Source organism: Monodelphis domestica, chromosome 3 (genome assembly GCF_027887165.1).
Source record: "Monodelphis domestica isolate mMonDom1 chromosome 3, mMonDom1.pri, whole genome shotgun sequence".
In the NCBI taxonomy this organism is placed as follows: domain Eukaryota; kingdom Metazoa; phylum Chordata; class Mammalia; order Didelphimorphia; family Didelphidae; genus Monodelphis; species Monodelphis domestica.
Window position 1 is genome coordinate 37,511,921 of NC_077229.1, and position 20,367 is coordinate 37,532,287.

The 20,367-nt window shown below is 46.4% G+C and overlaps 1 long non-coding RNA gene across 1 annotated transcript in view; it reads right to left on the bottom strand.

The window, feature by feature from the left end:
• Positions 1-884: 884 nt before the first annotated feature.
• LOC103102247 (uncharacterized) overlaps positions 885-20,367 on the bottom strand; it is a 33,838-nt gene continuing 14,355 nt past the window's right edge. The window contains exons 2-3 of the long non-coding RNA XR_008917307.1: positions 4,891-9,814; positions 885-1,783 (exon numbers count right to left, since the gene is read on the bottom strand). This is a non-coding gene — a long non-coding RNA (uncharacterized LOC103102247). The remainder of the gene's footprint in view (positions 1,784-4,890; positions 9,815-20,367) is intronic.

Sequence of the window (20,367 nt, forward strand, 5' to 3'; positions counted from 1 at the left end):
AGGGAGAGAGGGAGAGAGAGAGAGAGAGAGAGAGAGAGAGAGAGAGAGAGAGAGAGAGAGAGAGAGAGAGAGAGAGAGAGAGAGGGAAAGACCCCTTGATCAGAGGAGGAAAAAAGTACAAAAGCATTCTGCCCTCAATGAGCATGAATTCTAATGGGGGAAAAAATCATATAAACAAGATAAATAATATATATGTGTATATATACACATATGGGGTGTATGGGGTGTTCAGGGAAGGGTAGTATCTCTGGTATGGAGGGCTTGTCGTGCCCTTCTAGGGCAGCTCTCCAGCCACTGACCCTCACCTGACACCCAGCTCTCACTTGTGGCTCCCAGTAGCTGCTAGCATGCGGCAGCGGCCACACCCCAGGCAACGGCTTCGACAGGCCGGCTAAACCTTGTGAGGGTAGCCTTCGGGTCATCGTGGACCCCTGGTGAACTAGGGCTTTGCTCACCCAGCATGTGAAGACTGCTTCGGCTGAACAGAAGGAAGAAACCAATAAGAAGGTTCAACGGCTGAGAGGGCAACACAGCAAAGCACTGTGGAGTGCTGAGGGTGTGTTGGAGCACAAAGGACAACATGGCCATCCAATGCAGCTGAGGAAGTCTCCAGGTGTAACGACTTTTCGTGCCACTGGACTCAGGCTTCCAATGCCGAGAGAGTGGGACTGTCTCTGTGCATCGACTTTTCCACTTAAATCTTCATGCACAAGTGTCTTTGAGCACAAAAACGCACAAAGACAATAGTCATCCTCGGTTACTGAGAGACAACTACTAGATACACATATATGTATGTATCATATATATTCTAAGATAAACAAGATACATGCTACATGTTTATGTTTCTATATACAGTTACACAATATATACACATGTGTTTTGTATGTCTATATATTCTAATATAAAAATTAGATCAGCTCCACACAACATGTATATGTTTTCATATGCACATGTGTGTGTGAATATATTCTAACATAAACAAGGTATGTGGCATATACATATATATTTCCATATATAATTATATACACTCATGTATTTGTGTATATCTGTGTTCTAATATAAACAAAAAAAGATGTATAAGATACACACAGAGACACACAGATGTGTGTCGACAGAAATGTACGCATGTCCATACATCCTGACTGTACCTTGTCATTTCCCTGTTATCTCCCCACTGGAGTTTCTGCCCACTGAGGGCAGGGATGGTTTTTGCCCTTTCTTTCCATCCCCAGCTCTGGGCTGATTTACTTGACTGAATCATAGATTCAGAATTGGAAGACTTTTTTATTTTATTTTATTTTTCTTGTCATGCAAATCCCATCCCACTTCCATGTTGGTCATTGCCGTAAGAGCAAGGTTGAACCCCAAATACACTGATGGGAAGCTCTTCTGCTTTGATCCCATCCATCAGACTCCAATGCTTCTTTCTTGGGAGGTGGAGAGCCTTCCCCATTGGAGGTCCTCCAGGAAGGTCCCAGATCACTGCATTGCTAGAGTGGCCGATTTCCACAGATGACCCTCATCCAATGTGTACAATTTTATCTCAGTAGAACAGGAAGAAGTCTTACTGATCATCCAATCCAGTCTCTTCGTTTTACAGATGAAGGCCTGGGATTCACCAGAGAAAGTCACACAGAGAGACCATGGATTCAAATTCCGATCTCCTGATTCCAAATCGATTCTTTCCACCGGTGTAGCTGATATTGCCATTCTTGTTTCTTTCTTCAGGCAATCGACAAACATTTATTAAGCACCTACTGTGTTCCCAGCACTGTTCTAGGCACTGGAGATACAAAGATGAAAAGAATCATCACCATCCCTTCTCTGGAGGAGTTTCTTTCTCCTAGAGGCGGCCATCACTCTCTCCACTGCCCAGTCTATCATCCAGGTCTCCTCCCAGCCAAGACAGTGACAGGCGTGGGACTCCAGCCCTCAGCAGGGAGCTCTCTCCCCACCGCCAAGGCTGACTAGTGTCTGCCTTCTTTATCTCCACTGGTTGGAAAACACCAAGATTAGCTCAGACTTGCAGAGAGGCCAGCAAACCTTTCAGCAGCCCCACCCATATCTGCTAACTCCAGCCCCATCAGAGCCTTGCCCCACTCACCTGCTTTCTCCTTCCTTGCTCCATGACCCCTTTGGCTTCCAGATGGAGATCCCCCGCCATGTTGTCCCTCTCTCTCCCCAATAAAAATGCTTGGACATGCTAAGAAAAGGGCATCAACTGAACCAAGCAGGCCTCTCTCTGTCCCCCCTTTCTCCTGGCTTCACCCAGATTTTTCCCCCAAAACTAAAATAAGTAATTAACTTCCTTTCCCAGACAGGAAGACACACCTCCTTCCAGAAGGTGCCTTGACTTGGGGAGCTCCTTCCAAGCTCTCTAGGCTTAATTTGGAGTCTTTGCTACCTCCACGAGCCTTCCCTCCCAGCTCCGCACCCTTTCCTGCACCCCGAACACTGGAAGCTGCTTCAGAAGGTCCCTTGGTCACCGAAGGAAGCAGACAGAGAGACGAACGTCCCTGATAATTGCCATAATAGTAACAAAATCAGGAAAAATACCCAGCAGAACCTGAGGTCAGAAGGAGGCCCAGGAACCAAGTGGCTGTCACTTAGGGGACTATTTTGTTTATTTGCTCATTTTTTTAACTAAACTATAAATAATCTGCAGTTTATATTTTAGGTATAACTGGCTCTGGGTGTGTTTATGTGAAGGACTGGCAGGGGATGAAGGGTGCTAAATGATTACATTTAGAAATCTTTTTTTAAATTGCATTTGAAAATTTTAATGAAAAATAATAAAAGATGAAATTTCTGCAGTGTAATTGACTTTGCCTCATTTATTTTAAGCTACTTTTTTTAAACCTTATCTTCTGTCCTTGAATCAAAACTGTGTATTGGTTCTAAAGCAGAAGAGTGGTAAGGGCTGTTAAAATTAAATTAGTTTCTCTGCTAAAAGTATTATATTTTATGAGGTTTATTAAAGATTATTATAATAAAGAATTAATCAAAATTAGAATAGGCAATGGGGGTTAAGTGACTTGCCCAGGGTCACACAGCTAGGAAGTATCTGAGGTCAAATTAGAACCCAGGACCTCCTGTCTCTAGACTTGGCTCTCCATCCACTGAGCCACCCAGCTGACCCTTAATTTCCTATTAAAAGCCTTACTTTCTGTCCTAATAATAATTCTAAGGTGGAAGAGAAAGGGCTGGGCAGTTGGGGTTAAGAGACCTGCCCAGGGTTGCATGGTTAGGAAGTGTCTGAGATCACATTTGAACCCAGGACATCTCATCTCTATCCAGTGTACCACCTAGCTGCCCCACATAACAGGCTCTTAACAAATGCTTTGGGATTCTTTGCTTGCTTGATGCTTAAAAGTACTATAAAATGGGTATTTGAGTAGCTCAGTGGATTGAGAGCCAGGACTAGAGACAGAAATCCTAGGTTCAAATCTGGCCTCAGATACCTCCTAGCTGTGTGACCCTGGACAAGTCACTTAACCCCCATTGCCTAATTCTTACCACTCTTCTGCCTTAGAACCAATACATAGTATTGATTCTAAGATGGAAGGTGAGGGTTCAAAAAACAATAAAATAGAATAAAAGTATTATAAGCATACATGTTTTTGGCAAATTATGCCATATGGGCTTTGGTTTCCTTGCCTGTAAAATGATGGGTTCCACCCAATTCATCAAGCAATTTTTCAGTGCCTATTAGGTGCCAGGTGGTGTTCTCAGCAATGATCAAACAAAAACAATTTTGTAAAAAACCTCAGTTTATCTTAGAGTGCTTGTAGGACTCTAGACTTGAAATCAGGAGGACTTGGGTTCAAATCCCACTTCAGACATTTGGCAGATGTCAATGACTGAATGACATCCCCTCTCTTAGAATTCCATTCTATTGGGTATCAAGTGATAGCACATGTATAACCCAGTGGAATTGCTTGTGAGCTCCAGGAGGGTGAGGGGAAAGAGGAGGGAGATAACATGAATCATTGAACCAAAGAAAAAGATTTTAAAATAAATGAATCAATTTTAAAAAATAATTATCTTCTATTAGAATTAGGAGGACATGAGTTTTAAGGTCCATTCCAGCTCTGAATCTATGATTTTATATCTATTACATATATTATAAAATACATATATGTACAGCATCTGTGAAATATATAGAAGATATATGAAATAGCAAGATTCATCTTCATGAGTTCAAATCTAGCCTCTGATACAAGCTGTGTGACCCTGGGCAAGTCACTTAACCTTGTTTGCCTCCATTTCCTCATATGTAAAAAAATAAAAGAACTAGAGAAGGAAATTACAAACCACTCCAGTGTCTTTGCCAAGAAAATCCCAAATGGGATCACAAAGAGTTGGACATGACTACAATGAATGAACAACAACAACATATTAATGACTACAGTGATATAATTAGTATAATGTAGGATATATCGATGCACTATATCATATGATGCAATATGTTTTGTGTATAATTTATTCCATTTAGCCAACATATATGATGGCGTTATTTATGCAACTTAAACTTTTCCACCAATACATTAAGTGAAACATGAATTCAAATAGTCATTCGGAAAAGGCAAAAAATTTTAGTTCTTTTCTTCCGCTGGGTTGACCTTAAAGAATTGACCTACAGAAAGTCCTTGCCTTCCCAGAATGCAAAGTAGAGATCAAACTGATCTTATCCAATTAGAACACTGCACTTAGTTGTTGGTGGATTTCTATTTGCAATACTGATGTTATCATTTTCAGAATGCAGGTGCAATTAAAAATTCACAAGAAACTAACAGGCAGGGGAGGGAACTACCCCCATTCCTACAGCTCTGTGACTTGATTGATAAGTCTGAGGAAATTGCCTAAGTCATAGGAAGGCAAGTGACTTACCCAGGGTCACACAGCTAGTGGTGTCCAAGGAGAAGCAGAGACTTTTCCTCCTCTTCCTGATTCCAGAACTCTTATCTTCTAGATGATCAGACCTGTATGATGCCACTAAAAATAGCTGATATTTACATAGTGTTTTGAAGGTTTGCAAAGTTCTTTGGAAGCATTTTCTGATTTGAGATTGCCCCCAGTTACAATTTAAAATTGTAATTGTCCTTCCACCAGCCCCCTAAGGCAAGGAGAAAGTCTTCTAGGTTGTTATCTCCATTCACAGCAAGATGGTAGATGTCACCTTCAGAAGTTCAAAAGTTCAGAATTAGGGGTCCTAAGCCAGAAATCCTCCCCAGTATCCTTGCCTAGTAAAGACCACACTGAACTCCTGTGGCCAGATCCTTTGATCTCAGTGTCTGTAGCAGAGAGAAGGAACTGATAAATACAATATTCTGTATGTAATTTCTATATCTTTTTTATATGGATATATTATCTCTCTCAATAGGATGTAAGCTCTTTGAGAGAAAAAAAATGACTTCCTTTCTGCCTTTGTATCTCTGGCATCTAGCATGGTGTCTGGGGCAAAGGAGGAATTTAATAAATCCTTACTGATCGGTTGATGGATTCAGATGAATTAATAAATGGATCTTGGTATCCACTCTTACACAAAAAAGCAACAAGGGTTAAGTGACTTGCCCAGGGTCACATGGCTAGGAAGTCTCTGAGGCCAGATTTAAACCCAAATCCTCCTGGCTTTAACCACTGTGCTACCTAGCTGCCCCCAGGTGTTATCATGTTTTAAAAGAGATTTTGAAAACATTAAAGATACTAGAACAAGAAAACTTTACACCCACTTCCCTCTGGCTGCCTCTTCTCTCCCTTTCCAACCCTCTTTCTTCTTTTTCCATATGAAATCTTTGGCATACCGGGAGGTCCCATAGGCATGGCATATGACTTTGCCTTTTGGGGAATCCTTAGAGACTGCACTTGACCCTGATCTCTCCGCTGCACTATTATGTGTTTATATTTCTGATAGCTGGCCTTCCATCTCATTCCTGTGTGTCTTTTATCTTTTCCCTTGACTTTTTATTGATAGTTTTATTTTATGTCATCTATATTTCACAGTAGCTCTCTCCAGCTTTCTCCTCCCAAGAGATATCCTTTCTAGCCAAGAATTAAGTAAGGAAAAACTTAGTTTTAGCAAAAATAAATGAACAAATCAGCCAAGTCCAACATTAAATGTAATGTTCCACACCCATAGTACCACACCTTTTCAAAGAGGGAGAGGGTTCCTTTCCAGCTGTCCTTTGATTTATTCTCAAGTATTTTTTTGTTGTTGTTGCATTTTCAGCACTTACTAGAGTACCCAGTACATAGTAAGAGTTTAATAAATGTTAATTTGATTGAATTGTCTTTCTCTAAATTTGGATTTCTTTTTTTTTCTTTTTTCAGGCAAAAAGGGTTAAGGGACTTGTCCAAGGTCATAAAACAAGTTAGTGTTTGAGGCCAGATTGGAATTCAGATCTTCCTGACTCCAGGCTAACACTTTATTCTCTATGCCAACTAGCTGTCCCTAAGTTTATATTTCATCTTCTGCTACCCTACAAGCCATTTTCAACCACTTTATCTTCCTAACTACTCCTTGTGGCCTTAAATAGCCAAAGCTGGCCCTGACCTTATTCACTTTCCTCTGTGATCCTGTGGGGAAATCTATGAGAGTCAACTTGTTCATAGTAAGAGGTAGGAAGTGATAGAGTCAATATTTGAACCCAGGTACCTGTCACAAAAATTGAGGTTGTAGAAATTCCATACTTCATTGGTCTTAAGCAAAAGGGGGCTTAGAGCTCACCTGGTGGTACTAAACTTTTCATTTTACACATTAAGAGAACTTTGGGGATATGGCAAAATTGGGGCACTAATGCATTGCTGGTGGAGTTGTGAATTGATCTAACCATTCTGGATGGCAATTTGGAATCATGCCCAAAGGGCGCTAAAAGACTGTCTGCCCTTTGATCCAGTCATAGCACTGCTGGGTTTATACCCCAAAGAGATAATAAGGAAAAAGACCTGTACAAGAATATTCATAGCTGCGCTCTTTGTGGTGGCAAAAAATTGGAAAATGAAGGGATGTCCTTCGTTTGGGGAATGACTGAACAAATTGTGGTATCTGTTGGTGATGGAATACTATTGTGCTCAAAGGAATAATGAACTGGAGGGATTCCATGTGAACTGGAATGACCTCCAGGAAGTGATGCAGAGCGAAAGGAGCAGAACCAGGAGAACCTTATACACAGAGATGATACACTGTGGCACAATCGAATGTAATGAACTTCTCTGCTAACAGCAATGCAATGATCCATGACAACACAGAGAAACTTATGAGAAAGAACTGTGGGACCAGAAACACAGAAGAAAAACAACGGTTTGATCACATGGGTCTATGGGGATATGACTGGGGATATAGACTCTAAATGATCACCCTAATGCAAATATCAATAATATGGAAATAGATCTTGATCAAGGACCCATGTAAAACCCAGTGGAATTGCTCGATGGCTATGGGTGGGGGGAGGGAAAGAACATGAATCATGTAACCACGGGAAAATATTCTAAAATAATTAGTTAAAAAAAATTTTCAGTTCAAAGAGAACTTCAGACCAGAAAGGAATACGCATTTGCTCAGGGTCACACAGTCCGTAAATCACAGAGACAAAAATCCAGGCCTCCTCTCTACCCTAACAAAAATCCAGACCCTCAAGTCAACCCACACTTAGCACTGATTGGGGACCCATCTAGCTTGCCCATAGTAAATGACTTGTAACAGGCCCCTCTCCACTTTCTGGGACAGAAGGAGCTGGGTGTTGAGAGTGTCAAACATCCCCTTCTGAGTGTTTCTGGCTCCAGAGCACCCCATCCTGAAGAGCTTGGCTGAGAGGGGCTTTCAGCAGGCTCTGAGAGGTGGCAACAGGCCTCTGTGAAAAGAAAGAGCCCACCCGTTCCCCTCCCACTCTCCTGCAGAGACACTAGGGCAGCCGGGGAGGGAAGATTGGAAGCCAGATTCCTGAGGCATCTGGATAATATCAGTCACTCAACTGTCTAGGGGACTGGAGTGGGGGGAGGAGGGGGAAAGGGGGCAGAAAAGGAAGATCTTCCCCCTTCAACAATACTCAATCCTACTGTCTTGGGGCCTGAGGTCTGAATCCTGGAGACCAATTTCTAGAGATGGACCCTGCCATACTCATCAGCCATGAACTCTGCTCCTTCGCACAAGCCCTCATTAGCTGGAGGGCAGACACAAGGACCAAAGGGAAGCAAAAGGTCAATTATGATATTTGTCTGACAGAGAGAATGAGGGAGGGAGCCAAGGCTCAGACTTCTGGCTGGTCAGCAATGGTTGGGGGGGAGAGGGGGGCGGGTGAAGAAAGAGGAGGGGAAGACGATCAATCTCTCCCCCTCTTGGGGCTTGAGATGCAAAACTGAACCTGATGCTTCCCAGACAGGTCGGCACCAGGGGTCATTTCTGTAGGCTGGAAGGATTGCTGATGGCAGCTGTATGGACAGGTGTAAATCTGTCCCAGCATTCCTGTCCCCACCCTCTCTGCTCTCCTCACCTGAAGCCGGGCCCATTTATTACACAGCCCTGCAAACAACTCAGACCTCCAAGGGGCCTAAACACACAGTCCTCAGGCACACACAGATTTAGCACCGCCTGGACCCCATGGTGGTTTTTTTTCCAGGTTATTTTTTTTTTTAGCGTACCTTAAGGCAAACTCCATCAGCTGTTTGTTAAAGAAAAATAAACATGAGTCACTCCAGTTTGAGGTAGGTTGGGAGATCCATCTATTTGCCATCATGAAAATAGTTCCTTTTAGAAATATCCTTCCTAGCAGTTATCATGTGAGAAGGGAAGGAGGAGAGGTAGAGAAGCCAGAGGAGACCCAGAGATGAGTCCTGGCATGCTAAAAGTAATCAATGGGATAAGTGATTGAATATAAATGAAATTTTACTTGATAAAAGTTGCCTTCCCATTTTTTTGCCTCCTTCCTCATCCTGGATCTATCTTCTAATACAAAAACAAATCCTAAAAGTCTATCTTTCCCCTCAGAAAATCATGCAAGCTTCCTTCCATCTTGGTCTCCTTATCTCCTCCCACCAGGAGGATCCTGGGAATTACCAGGCATATGCTCACTTGACCAAAAAGGAAGGGGAAAGGATCCTCAGGGGGAAAGTCTTTCTTTCTGGCTCTCTCCCCTGGCTACTCATTGGCTCTACAATTATTAGAGGCATGGTGATGGGAAGAGGAAAAGTGATAGAGAAGAAAAGGAGGGGGGTTTCTTGGAGGAAGGAGGGATGAAAATCCTTTACAAGGGAAGCAGTAGTTCTTTCTCCCCTGAATTTTATCTTGGACTAATGTTCTGTAAAGGATGGGAGTAGTGGGGGGGGGGGGGAGCAGAGATGCCTGTTGGAAAGTCCTAATGAATGATAACATCTCATAAGTTGTTGGTATGAGACAATTGCTATCATTGTGAAACCATATGAGGCTGGGGACTGGGGGCGGATGCGATTCCACTTTGGGAATTGGTTACTTGGAAAGACTAGAGCATGATTTAATGGCTACATTAATAGGAAGATAGATAGATAACTTTGGAGACAAGTTAAGTAATGAGATTTGGGAGATACTTACACAGAGGCAACTAAGCAGTTGGCTACTTACTACTGGATGGCCCAATTCCGACCTCCTTTTCCATAATCTTATTTATTTCTTCACCCCTCCTTTTAAAAACTGTTTTTCTTTCCTCTTTTTCTTCCATGATTTCTTCTCATTTTTCCCTTTTTCTTCTCTTTTCCTTCCCCTCTTTCTCTTCTCATCTCTTCCTTTCCTTCAATTTTCCTTCTCCACAGGTAAAGAGCTTGACGAGGCCTTAGGTCATTGGTCCTAGGCCAGAGAGAGAATGGAGGAAATGAACTCTACAGCTCTGTTCTCTCACTAGGGCCCTCTAGTTTGGGGAATGGAGGAAGCAGCCTGGAAAAGACCCAAAGCTTACTAAAATCTAACATTTGTTTGTCCTTCTGGAATGACTTGTTGGAGGGAAAGGGGAATCAAGGACAACTGGGAAGTCAGTGGGTTCTAAGATGAGTCTTGAAGGGATTCCAGAAAGTTCATTTGCATTGTGCATATCTGGAGCTGTCCAGTGGCCTTAGAGAGTCTACAAGTCCCAGGATGTATTTTTGCTCCAGTCACTGAATTCTCCCAGTCCTATATAGTTATAGTTCTTCCCTAGGGAAGGCGAGGCTTGCCCAGCCCAAAACTACTGCTCAAGCAAGTCTTGCTCTGAGTCACAGGCAGACCTTTGGATCAATCTCTCCCTCCTCCCCTCCAAGCTACAGCTCCCCTGCAGCATTTCACCCCATCTCTTATTCCTGTGTGTGCCTGCTTTATTGGAATTCACTATGAGGAGAAAATGGGCTAGACACCGAGTGTCTTGCCTTTTTTTTAAGCTTGTCTAGTTTTGCCTCATGCCTGGCTTCTGTGGTGATCTGACTTTCCCAAGGGCAGGACAATGATGGATTTCATCCCAGATATGCAGGGAGGTCCAGAAAAGTCCTGGAAGGCATATCATCCACTCTCCCCGCTCCCCTCCGCTTTGTTGTTATTGTTTTTTCTCTGAAGTTCTGACCTCACCATCTACTATCCAAAATTCCCAAGAGTAGGTACAGAGATGGGATGACTTCAGAAAGGGGCCAAGGAAAGATCACCTTGCTTACTTCAACTCTTATCTTTCTTCAGAGTGAACTTTAGAAATGATAAGAGGGGTTGGAAGACTGGAAAGAAGACGAGCTGAGTATGTCGTGGGCTATCACTCTCTGTTTTGCTCTAAGGTTGGAGAAGGGGGAGAAATGTTTTTGTCCTACTTCTTCCTGTTTTTTTTTTTCATTCATTGTTTGATATTTGACTATTTTGCTATTTGTTGGGAAGAGAAACTTGTATCAAGAGGCATGTGATCCCTTTATTTTATGTATGAGAAAACCAAGACCCAGAGAAATGAGGCTTCTTGTCCAGGGTTACACAACTAGTAAAGACCCTCATGCCTTCCAATGCTCTATCCACTATACCTCTTCACTGTCTCACTTGAGGGTACAGGTGGAGAGTTACCCATGCTATTCAAATGGATTATTGATTATAATAATGGAATAAATATCCAGTATCAGATCTGAAGTTTTTACAAGATAGGAGATCTATAAATAAAAGGGATTGTAAATGTCCTCGAGTCCAACCTCATCCATTTGGACACAAAGAAACTGAAGCCCAAAGAGTTAAGTGACTTGCCCAAGGTCATACATTCAGGATACAAAAGGTGAACAGAAATTTGGGCACCTCTTCCATGATATCAATATGCCTCTCTATTTTAAAGTTTACAGTGGTTAACATATGATTGCATCCTTTATTTTTTTTCATATTTGCATACTGCTGCACAGATAGGCACATACGTGCTTATCACTCAGCACATAGTCTTATAGACCACAAGGGGCCATATACAAACTCCAGTCTCCAGGGCAAATTGCCTCTCCACGGAGAACTCTGACTAAGCATCATGATTCAGGGATCTGGGAAGGATTGATCTGAGGGTGATCAGTCTCCCCAGCCAGGCGGTGCATGTTGAGGAGGGAGTCATATTACACCTATAAAGAACACCAGTGATAGGACCTCTTTCCTCCACCCTGCCCATGCTCACAATCTAGTGTGTATTTGTGTAAAAAGGACATGGTATAACCACCTAGCAGAATCACAAATATTTTCACCATTCTGACTGGCTACCAGATTCTCCTTGACAACTGCTCCCATTCCCAACGTCAGCACATCCCCTTTCACTGTTCACCCTGCCCCTCTCCCAGTTGGGAAAAGGAAATGGAAACAAGGGACTCAGAAAAACTGAAAGTCACTTCCCAGCTGTGTGACCCTGGACAAGTCACTTACCACTCTTCTGCCTTGGAACCAATACACAGTAGTGATTCCAAGATGGAAGGTGAGGGTTTAAAAAAAAAGAAAAGAAAAGAAAAACTGAAGGTTCTGGGTCCTTGACTTCCCCAGTCCTGGACCCCTACCCAGCAGCCAACAGAAACCCACAATGAGCTAGGAAAGTTCAATGGGGTCAATGAAGAATTTGCACCAACACTGGAAAACCCCCTGACACCTAACAACTGGTGATGTCCTCAGTGGCACAGGGGATACGTTTATAGCCGTGAAGAGATCTTGGCTACTCTGCTCTCACAGATTGTTTCCAGGAGTGAACATTTGGAGTAAAGTCAACTGTTTTGTCCAACTCCTCAGCCAGGTAACTAGCACTGCTCTGTGAATTGCCTGCTTGTATACTGGGCACTGGACTAAGCTCATTTCATGGATGAAGGAACATGAGGCTCAGAGGGAAAGGAACTTCCCCCAAAGACATGGGCACACACAGAAAGCCAAAAGAAGGCCTGGGAGTGGAGAGGAGTTCCGAGATGCTGGGCACCTTTGGTAATTCAGGGGAAAGATCACTGGCATTCCAGCTATGCCAGGAATCAGCTGCCTGACCTTGGAGTATGTCTTTTCCTCTCCTCAGTCCTCAGTTTCCTCCTCTGCAAAAAGAGGGTGACACCCAACTCCATCTCTGTGTTGCTCTCGGATCCTAAGATCTGAGCCCTACCTAAAGCAGTCAGCAGAGCTCTTCCCCCCCTCCAACCCCCCAGTGGGGCTACCCAGGAAGAGAAGCTGACACACCTGAGCTCAGAAGGCAGGGCTCACACTCTGCTCCTTAGTAGTAGCCCTCTGACAATTGCAGCGGGGCTGTGAAAAAAACAGTAGAAACTGAGGCAACCACCTGGAGCCTGAAGGCACAGCCATTCCCTGTCGGTGGCTCAACCTCCAAATTGCCATGGACAGAGACAGACCCCTGAAAGAGGCAGGGAGGGACAGTGAGAAGGAGCCAGGAATCGGTGCTAGGGACTTCACCAAAGTGCAGCAGTGGCTCCGGCTGGCCACAGGAGTCTGGGCACATTCCCTCTGCTCACTAGCGGAGTCGAGTGCCCGCCAGCCTCCAGGGCTGAGGCCCAACACCCAACCGCAAACCAATTGGCCACTTCCGGGCTAGCGTTGGGAGGCTGGCACTCAAAGCACAGAGGGACCAGAGCCACATCCTAGCAATCCAAGCCAGGCAAGTCACTGTCCTCATCAGGTGCCCTCTGCATACCCTAGAAACTAAGGCAGAGGGCAGCAAGGTGCTGCCAAGGTGGGTAAGATGAAGTCACCCAGCTGGGCCAAGCAGATTCTGCCGGCCTGTCTCGAGATAATGATCATCACCTGGTCACTATTGGCACCAATTACATCAAGTAACTCCAAGGTGCCTGTTTTCCTTTATTTGATGTGCTAATGGAGGGAGGAGGGCCTGAAAACCCTCATCCCAGCCGCAGTTCTTGCTCTGTTGGGTCTGTGCCGCAAAAGGACCGGATAGCTGAGCCGATAATGCCAATAATTAGCTATTTGGAGCCTTACTTTTCAGCTCATGGGCTGGGTCATGGGCGCTTTGATCGGAGAAGTTAAGAAAACAGCAAATGAAAGGGACAGAGCCACAGAGAAAGGGCAAGATCCCGGGAGCATCAGACCAGAGGCCAGGAAAAACCCAATTCAAATGCGGGTCTCAGACACTTACTGGCTTAGTGGCGTCCTGTGTGGGCCTCAGTTTCCTCGCCTGTAAAATGAGGGGGTTGGACTGGGATCATTTGGAAGCTCCCCTCCAGCATCTAGGACATAGGTGTGTCTCTGGGGCTTTCCCTGGGGTGCTTGGTGTTTCTCGATAGAAACACAGAACTATATTTCTGGAAGGTGTTGGCTCTCACTCAGACTTTTTCCCCGAACTGGGCTCTGAGACAACACCTGGAATCCGGGAAACGGCCCGGCTCGCTGACCCCACGTCAGGGTACATTGGAGACAAGATGCTCGTATAGATACAGGTCAGAATCGCTGGCCTCTGAGGTTCGGTGAAGCCTCAGGATATCCCTGCCCCCCTCGCTCTCTTCCCATATACACTCATTGGCGGTGTGACCTCCAGGAGGCCAATACCTTTCTCTGGTCCCCTCGGACCCCGGGGCTGGAGCCACCCTGACAGGTGGGGGGAAAGAGCTTGGAATCGCTTCGGAAATCGGGAGTTGGGGGTGATACACGTTGTGCCCTGTGGTTGGTTCTTTGGTTCCCCCCCCCCCCCCATCTACTGACCAATTTACCTGCGTCTTTACACTGTGTAGACTGGGATTGGTTAAAGGGGCGGAGGAGGGGAGAGCTATCTATCTCAGGTGGACCGCTCTCGCCTCCTAGAAAGCGGGCTCCTGACGTCGGCGACCAATTTCTCTTCCTCCAGCTGGGCTGGCTAGCCCAGCCGCCGCGCAAAGCTGGCCAACGGCGCCAAGGAGCCAGCGCCTGGGGAGGCGAGGAAAGAGACGCCCCTGGGTGTGGCGATTCTCTCCAGGCCGAGCTGTGAGAGCCCAGGCGCCCAGAGGTCGCGGGGTGCCACGGCCTATTAGGTCCCAGGCACAGGAGATGGGAGCGCACGGGAGCTAATGAGGTCGGCCTGGCTCGGCTAGGCTCCCCGCCTCCCGACTCGCCTGCCTGGCTTGGCGGTGGGGCCGCCAAGCTCACCTCGCCGGCCAGGCGCGGCTCCTGCGCTACTCACATCCAATTTGGGCAGCACAAAAGCTGATGCCCAAATCCCCGATAACAAACAGCGACGCGGGGACCATTCAGAGAACGGCTTAGTTCCATTCGTTTCTCGACTAATTAACTGGAATCCACCTCTCTCCTTTTCCCACTGTCCAATTACTTTGGCTGTTTATGTCAAAGGGGGCTCAGGACCTTTGTGGCCGTAATTCGCCGTCTTCTTTCTATTGATCTTATTAGGACTAGGCTCCTTGGGTCTCCCTCCCTGCCCCCATCCAATCCACGTACACACACGCACACACAGAGAGCTGTACGGTTTTAGAGGTTTGAATTTTTAGAATTGAAAGAGAATTTCCCGAATTCTTTTATCGTCCCTCTCCCCACCCCCATCCCCTTTCGTGTTTGTGTTTGCTTGAAAAGGGACAGATTTTTTTTATTCCTAACTCCTGCGACTTTGGGCGATTCCCCTTCTCTAAGGCCTCAGTTTCCCCAAGAGTTGAACTAGACGCTCTTTAATGCCCAATTCGATTCAACTGAACAAATATTTCTTAACGGTTGGGTTCCAGGCATTGCATAGGGCTTTGGAAATGACCAAAATGAAAGCAAACAGCCGCTGCCCTCAAGGTGTTTACTTTCTGCTGATCATCCCGGGCATCCTAAGCTCCTAAGGGCCCTTCTCAGCTATATTCTACCTATGCTCTAACGTGCTCCCCTCCCCCCACTCTGTACTGAGGGGGAACCTTTTGGTTCTGACATTCTCTGTTCTAAGCTCCCTACCGGCTCTGACAGCCTGTGTTCCCAGATCTCTTCCAGCTCTAAAACCTCTCGAATATGGGACTTACAAATGCCGTTGCCCACCTCCCCGGAGGATATGTCTCCGTGGGGGGAGAGGTGGGGTGGGATGGATATGACAAGGACATTATTTGATACTCTGGGGTGGGGGGGGTGGGGGGATGGCAATAAAGAGGCTGCCCAGAGCTGGGAGAGAGAAGAGGAGAAAGCAGAGGGAGGCGAACAGCGTCTTTGTCCCAAGCTGAGGGGGAGTGTGAGGTGAGAGCTCTATGGGGAAGGGTGGAGGGGACAGACGGACCTCATTTCCAACCTCTCTGTGCCGTTGTTGTTGTTCCGGAATTCATTGAAGGAGAAGGGGTGGACAATTGAAGTCTAAAGCCCGTTGGATTGAGCCGCGCCGCACATGAAAGGCAAATTTATTAGTTCCCAAACCATCCAAGGAATAAACATCGATTTCATTGACCTAATTATGGGCCAGACTGTCTCTTTTATCGATCAAATAAAATGGAGAGGAAGGAAAAGGCAAGAGGAGCAGAAAGGAGGGAAATCAAGGTTTCTTTTAAAAAGATGCTCCGTTATGGCCTTGCTGGAAGGAAAGGCCAGAGCCTCGGAATGGGGCTGGGGGGAAATTCTTTTCCAAAGTCTCCTCCGGGAGAACAAGGAGTGAGCCAAACCAGAAATGTGGGAGATTGGGGAGGGGGAGGGGGAAGAGAGCAGGAAGCCTCGGACCTGTTACCCATCGAAGCTTTCTGCCGGACTGTCTATCGAAGCAGCCAATCAATGGGGCTAAATATAATTTACCAAACCGACAGCGATTTCCCCTCGTGGCTGAGGAGACGATCCCCTCCCCCCTCCGTCCCTGCCTCTCCTTAAGTTTCCTTTTTTGTTTGTTTTCCAAAGAAAAAGATCAAGCTTCCAAGAGATGAGGGGGCAGATTTATCCAAGGGCATCAAGTATAGTTGGGGACAAATGAAGGCGGGCTCTCGCCCATCTACACCCCAGCTCCGGGTGCCGAGGAGATGCCCCGCACCCAGGGAAGGCGCTTTGGCCCACCGGAGCCGAGTCAGAGTTGGGACGACCCTAACCCAACTTCTGCCATTTCCCTTCAGTCAATGTGCCCCACCGTCCCAAGAGGCGCCGCCGCCGCCGCCGCTCTCCCGCCCTCATCTTTGGGAGAGTTACAGGCGCAGCTCCCATTTTGGTGCAATGCCGAGCTCTGGCTGCCCTCCGGGCCCAGAATCCGCCGCTAGAAACCTGGATGCCGGGTACCAAGCTGACTGAATGCTCCTGACCTGGCTCAGACCCGCGCCGCATCCACTGCGTTCTGGCCGCGAGGTCCTTGGGAACGGGAGACGACTCCCCCGATTGCTTTCAATCCCCCTCACCTAGAGCTTGACGGCACAAGAAAAACTCCAGGCACCCCCTCCCCATTTACCCCTTCCTAGTACAGCACAGCATCTTCGGGTTGCGGGGAGGGGGGCGAGAGGGGTCCGTTTCGTTTGTTTCCTTGGCATTTGGCAAAGTGGGGATTGGCCAGGATCCCCTCCCAGAAGACGCATCCCGAGGAATGGCCCACACTCCATCCCTCACCTGGGAAGCCCCTCGGTCGAGGGAGAAGGGAAAGCCCAGCGAGCTCGGCCCATCTGGAACCCGAGCCCTATCCCCGACCCTGCCTCTTCCCTCCCCAGTTCCTGGAAACAGTGCGCGGCCTCAGCCCGCAGGACCACCGCTCTGGTATGCCCACTGACCCTGGACTCGGCAGCCTTTTTTTTTGGAGGGGGGGGGGCGGTAGGCTTTGGGCCTGTCCCTAATCCTCCCTGTTTGGGGCAGAGGAATTTAGGATATCCGCACTCCTGCGTAGGCGTGTTTGGGTTCTTGTTCTTACAAAGGTCCCCCTGGCTCTCGGCTTCTTTCTACTGTTCCAACATTTCTCCAAACCCCATTGTTCCCCAACCCGCAGCCCGAAGGATCCAAGCCTTCTCGGGCTCAGGGCCTTGGCTGTTTCTTTTCCCTCTTCCCCGTGGAAGCCTTTGGCGCCACCTCGATCCCAGCCTCTATCGGACCCTGCTCAATCTCAAAGCTGCTCTCTGGCAACCCAGGGTTTGGCCGGCTCAGGTAAGCCCAACAGACTCGAGTCTCCGAGCCTCGGGGTGAAGTCTCTCCCCAGCGCCATCCAGCGGTAAGAGAGAGGAAAAGGCTCCCCGGCAAAGCTTTACTCCTGTTAGAATTGCATCTGAGCCGAGTCCAGGACAGGAAAGGGACTGCCTGGAGTGAGTCCCCAAGCTGACTCGACCGCCACCCCCCGCCCCCAAAAAAGAGCCTAGGATCTCTAGCTGGAAGAGACCCCGGAGGCCTCTTAGTCCAGCCCCGCGGGATAAGGTCAAACAAATCGTTTGTGGTGAAATGTGGACCCAAGACTGGTAGACCATAGACTCTTAGATGCAGGACTGGAAGGGAAGCTGCCTCATCTCTGAAATCAAGTGACATGACTTTCCCAAGGCCACATGGGTACCTGATAGCTCCAGATCTGAACGGAGCCATAGTGGATGTCTAGTCTAGCCCTGTCATTTTAAAAATGAGGCAACTAGGGGGCAGCTGGGTAGCTCAGTGGATTGAGTGTCAGGCCTAGAGACGGGAGGTCCTAGGTTCAAGTCTGGCCTCATACACTTCCCAGCTGTGTGACTCTGGGCAAGTCACTTGACCCCCATTGCCTAGCCCTTACCACTCTTTCTGCCTTGGAGCCAATACACAGTATTGACTCCAAGACAGAAGGTAAGGGTTTAAAAAAAAATGAGGCAACTGAGGCAAAAAAAAGCAATGTCACCTTCCTCAGGTCACTCTTGAAGCTTCTAAGTGGCAGGACTCCCATAAATTAAAGGTCAATTGCCCTTCTGAAATTGTCCTTCTGAAAATTATTTTAAGATTTCTATTTATTTGGTCTTCTTGTTCCTACTGCACCCCATTCACCGTTAGGATAGGATTTGTATGAGAAATTCCACGGAGCAGTGCATGGAATCACTGAAGACCTGAATTGGAATCCTGCCCAAGGTACTTACTGTATGACCCTAGATAAGTCACTTAAACTCTCTGATTCTCAGTTTCCTCATATTCAAAAGGAGAGGATTGGATTCATGTTGAGTCATTATTTTAGTCCTGTCTGTCTCTTTGTCACCCCATTTGGGGTTTTCTTGGCAAAGCCACGGCAATGACTTGCCATTTCCTTCTCCAGCTCATTTAACAGATGAGGAAACTGAGGCAAATAGGGTTAAGTGACTTGCCCAGGTTCACACAACCAGTAAGTGTCTGAGGTCAGATTTGAGTCTTCTTGACTTGAGACCCTTCACTCTATCCATTGTGCCACCTAGCCTCCTTGAGGACTGAACAAAATGACCTCCAAAGCCCTAAATGTATGAGCCTCTGATCTAGAAGGCAAAATCAATATCAAACCATTATTTCCACTCATCCCATCATCCCAAACATTTGCTGCTGTCCATCCCTCCACCACACCTCTGTTCTTTGGTCTTTCCCATCCACTGATCTCCCTAATGTCAACTTGTAGGGCAAATGCCCTAAGAACATCCCCAGATTTGGGAGTCCCTCCAGGTGTGTGTCACAGACCTCTGCAGCCGCTGTGCTTATCAGTTTCATTTGGTGGTCAGGGTGGTTTACCATGCATGCATGCATGCATACTGAAATAGGGCCTATAACATACCCTTCTTTATAGAGGACAGTGTTATCTCTGGGTAATCTAGCCATGTGTCCGAGTACACAAACATACACACATTATATACATCATTGGAAAACTTACTTTATTACGAGAGCGAAAAATGGAAAGAAAGGAGCAGCATAGTCTCCAGATTCCTGATCATTTACTAGATTATTCTCTTGAATGATATAAAAGAAGAGGAGAGTCAGGATTCCTGCAAAGCAAACTTCCCAAAGCCCTGCTGGCTAGACTGACTCTGGCTACTGGTGTGGTTCCTCATAGTTATCTCTTTCAATTTGAGTCACCTCTTCAGTGCCTAGGATTCCCAGAGGTATGCTGCATGGCCACACAAAGAAAGAGATGATGGATGAATGCATAGAGGGTTGGGGCTAGCCTTGGAATCCAGAAGACATGGCTTCAAATTCTGCCTCTCACATAAGTGGTTAAGTGACTCTGGGTAAGTCACTTGACCTCTCAGTGTCCCAGGTCTCTGTAAATTGTTGAGCTTCTGGTGGGCATTGGAAAAAGTATATCCTGGTGAAATGGGGAAGAAATCACATGTTCAGACTCCTTCCTTGTGCTTTCTTGAAATGTAGATATATTCTTTATGAATGAAGAGAAAGAGGAAAGCCAAGTACAGGTGGAAACAAGAAGAAAGGGAGAGACAGAGAGAGAAAAAGAGGTGGGGAGGGAGGGAGAGAGAGGGAGGGGAAGAGACAAAGACAAAGGAGAGAAGCATGAGAGGAAGGAAAGGGAGGGGAGAAGAAAAGAGGAGAGAGCAGAAGCTCCATTAAAACAGGAATGGTTTCATTGTCTTTGCATCCACACCAACTATGTCTAGTATACAGCTGATGCTTAATAAATGCTAATAAGTTAATAAATAATAAGTGATATATGGATTTCTAGGCATTTACTCTTTTTTTTTTTAAATTAAAACTCTTACCTTCCATCTTGGAGTCAATACTGTGTATTGGTATTGGCTCCAAGGCAGAAGAGTAGTAAGGGCTAGGCAGTGGGGGTGAAGTGACTAGTTCAAATTTGAACCCAGGACCTCCTGTCTCTAGGCCTGACTCTCAATCCACTGAGCCACCCAGCTGCCCCCTACCCAAGGCATTTACTCTTGACAGACCTTTCCCCTAGGGCAATGGGGCAATACCATTTGAGCTCCCATTGGATTCCCTCCCTGAATTGGTGATTTTTGTTAATACAAAGAAATGCCTGAGTAACTCAAAATTGGGGTCCTTTGGTTTTCCTTCTGGCTCCCCTCAAGACCTGACAATGTCCTCCAGGGATAAAATAAGCT